The 3,416-nt window shown below is 37.2% G+C and overlaps 1 protein-coding gene and 1 long non-coding RNA gene across 2 annotated transcripts in view; one reads left to right on the top strand and one right to left on the bottom strand.

The window, feature by feature from the left end:
• Positions 1-3,416, bottom strand: part of Serpine3 (serpin family E member 3) — a 27,268-nt gene that overhangs the window by 14,234 nt on the left and 9,618 nt on the right. The gene's annotated exons all lie outside the window — the stretch shown is intronic.
• LOC134471985 (uncharacterized) overlaps positions 757-3,416 on the top strand; it is a 125,146-nt gene continuing 122,486 nt past the window's right edge. The window contains exon 1 of the long non-coding RNA XR_010041794.1: positions 757-1,080. This is a non-coding gene — a long non-coding RNA (uncharacterized LOC134471985). The remainder of the gene's footprint in view (positions 1,081-3,416) is intronic.

A 3,416-nucleotide genomic window follows, 5' to 3' on the forward strand; every position in this document is an offset into this window, starting at 1 on the left:
TCCAAGATAATTAAAAATATAGATTCACGCCCTAACCCACATGCATTTGGATGCCTGTAGTAGCCAAAAAGTAGAAACAAGCCAAAAATTGTTTTGGCACGCAGATATTCATGTTAATGAATGGATAAAATGTAGTATATCCACACAATAGATATTTTGCAACCATAAAAAGGGCATAAAGGAGTGATTTATGCTACAATAAGGATGAACCTTAAAATTTTTATGGTAAGTGAAAGAAGCCAGACACAAAAGGCCTCATACTTCATAATTTATATTTACCTGAAATTAAAAGGGGAAATGCAAACACAAAGAATAGATTAGTAGTTGTCTAGGGTTAGGGTGGGGGGTAAGGAGTAACTGCTAATAGGTGTGGGGTTTCTGTTTGAGGTGATCAAAATGTTCTGGAATGATTAGATAGTAGTGATAGTTGGACAGTTTTGTGAACATACTAGAAACTTACGAACTATGGATTTAAAGGGAATGAATTTTATGTTATATGAATTATACCTCAATTTAAAAAACAGAAAATAGCCTTAGAAAAAGCATAGACCATACATGGTACTGATCAGCAATTCCTTGAAGGAAGAGTAAAACTTGTTTTGGATATATGAGATTTGGTTGATTTGGAAAAGACACATACCTGCTGTGATTTACATGTGGTTTAAATGTGTCCCTCACATGTTAATGTGCTAGAGGCTTAGTCCCTGCATGATGGTGTTAAGGAAATTTTATGAGGTGAGGCCCAGTGGAAGGTGATTAAGCACTGGAGGGACCATACTAATATATTAATATACTTCCTGTATATTAATATACAGGAATTACTATACTTCCTGTAAGTAGTAAACATGAATGAGTTGTTATAAAAAGAATGAGCCTGGCCCTTAAATCTCTCTGATTTTGTTTCACCAGGTGATCTCTCCCAGTCCTACGTGCACCTCTGCCATGACACCATCACCATGTTCTGATGCAGCCAGAAAGCACTCAACAGAGCAGAGAGGATGCTGGCATCATACTCACGAATCTCCAGAATTATGTACTAAATGTGCCTTCACTTTTTAAAAACAAAGCATCCAGCCTCAGGTATTTTTTAAACCAATGGAAAACAACCTAATATTATATGATGTCTAATATCAGTAAAATGCTCTGGTTCAGCATCTTAATATGTTGATGCTGTGTTTACTCATTAAATTGATATTTGATTGTTAGTCTGTCTTGTGGGGAATTACATGATTATGGATATAATGACACTTAAACATTAATTCCTGGCTTTCTTGATTATTTCTTTAATGTGCTGTATTCCTATTGAAGACTAACAGTTCCTATGCATTTAATTTTTATTTCTTCAAATCAAGTGTTACTTTGGAAGTTAGATACCATAGTTAATCGAGAAACTACTAATGAACAGCTTGGTGATGTTTAACCCAAAATACATCTTATTGTCACACAATACATTGCTGTCCATAGTGTATAAAATCTATGCTCTTTTTTTAATGAAAAGAGCATGTGTTTAATATAATAGAGGAGGTTATAGTAAATGAATAATGATTTGAGGGAACTAAGGGTAAATTCTTGCCAAAAATTAATTTTGTGTCTACCACAGTCCAAAGTTTATACTTAAAACTAGACCTAAAGCAGTTTTTACTTTTTCTACACTGACTCCCTAATGAGTTTAAATTTTAAAGCAAGTTCTCACAGGTTGAACCTAGCACTATGCACATGCTAGTCAAGTGCTCTTCCACTGAGCTGCACTCCTGGTTCCTTGTGTTTTTTATTTTGAGATGGTCTCACTAAGTTATTTAGGCTGGTCTCATACTTTAGATTCTCCTGCCTCAGCCTCCTGAATAGCTGAAATTACAGGTGTATAGCAGGGCACCCAACGAGCTAGCTTTTAAAAAATAGACCAGATTTGCTTGTAGAATGGTCTCAGTTTTCTAAAACTCATTGTCCTTTTTGGACAGGAGTCTTGCTAGTCTTAGGAGATTTTTTTTTTTTTTTTTTTTTTTTTGTCTTTTTCCTTTTTATCAGTACCGGGGATTGAACTCACAACTGCCTGCTTGCAAGGCAGGCACTTATGCCACTGAGCTAAATCCCCAGCCCCTAGTCTTAGGAGATTTAAAAATTATCACAATAAGGTCAACCGTTAACTAGTGGTTGGTCACTAAGATCCCTGCCTGCCCTCTCTTTCTTCTTTGATCTATAATGTTTTTCAGGATTATTGCTCAAGAGTTGATTTTTCTTTTGTTTGTTTTTGCTTCTTGCTTTCTGAGACAAGGTCTTAATGTGTAATCCAGGCTGGCCTTAAACTCACAGCAATCCTCCTACCTCACCTTCCCAAACGCTGGGATTACAGGCATGCACCACCATGCCTGGCAAGAGTTTGGGATTTCTAAAAGCAGAATTATAAAACTACGGAGAGTTCTTAATGGGGCCAGCCAGAATGGAGAATTTTACAGGAAGTTAATGGGGCCAGAGAAACGCCATTTCCCTGGGGCCTCTTTCTTCCATCAGCCGTTCTATGATGAGCCAATTCTCTGTCTCCTAAATCCAAATGAGTGCAGCAGGTTCCTGCAGTGGGCTGTGTTCCCTGTGTGGAAAGTGAGCTCCTTCTCCATCCTTCATTGAGCCTCTCTCAAGTATAATAAGAAGTGGACTGATCTATTTCTGCCACAGAGATCTGTTCAAATAAGCAGTTGTGGAGCTTTGCTTTAGAGTCTGAATATTTGGTTTTGAGAGACAGAATTTATTTGAGAGTTAAGTTTGCCTTCTGTTCTGGCTATGTCTGATCCCGCTTTAGATTTTAGCCTAACATCTGGGTCTCTCTTTGTATTGTTGTTGTTCAGTGGATGGACTTATTTTAACTGCTTGACGGAGAACAACCACATCTTTGCCTTCACCAGCTAGGTGCTCTGGCCATGGAGTGAGACCAAAGCCATGAGAGAACAGATCCACAAAGAACTCAGACACTGACAGTGAGCCTTGGCTCTGGTCTACTGATTTGTTATATTTTTACTCTTATTTCAAATGCACCAGAAAAGCTCATCATTTGAAGAAATCCTAGCCAGAATCCCTTTGCAAAAATAATGTATCCATTAATGTGCTTTGGAAAAGCAAAATCTATTGCTATCATTCAACTTTTTGAAAATTTGTACTTGTGCCTCCTGGGTTTATATAAGGGGAGTTTCCTTCTATTCAGAACAAATGAAAACTTTCAGCAGAGAGACTTTAAATCTGTACTCTTATGCCTTAATCTGGTTTCTGATTGGAATTATATTTTCTCAGTTACATAAACAATCTTGCTTCTTGAATTTTGAAAAAATGATACACATGATATGAAAAATGATAGTTGTCTTAGGATGTGATGAGATTTGGGGTGCATTCATCCAGGGGAACTGCTGTGTGCTTTCTTTCCTCCTCAG

The sequence above is a fragment of the Cavia porcellus genome, unplaced genomic scaffold, assembly GCF_034190915.1.
Source record: "Cavia porcellus strain 051 isolate PalLab524CR breed Dunkin Hartley unplaced genomic scaffold, mCavPor4.1 scaffold_21, whole genome shotgun sequence".
In the NCBI taxonomy this organism is placed as follows: domain Eukaryota; kingdom Metazoa; phylum Chordata; class Mammalia; order Rodentia; family Caviidae; genus Cavia; species Cavia porcellus.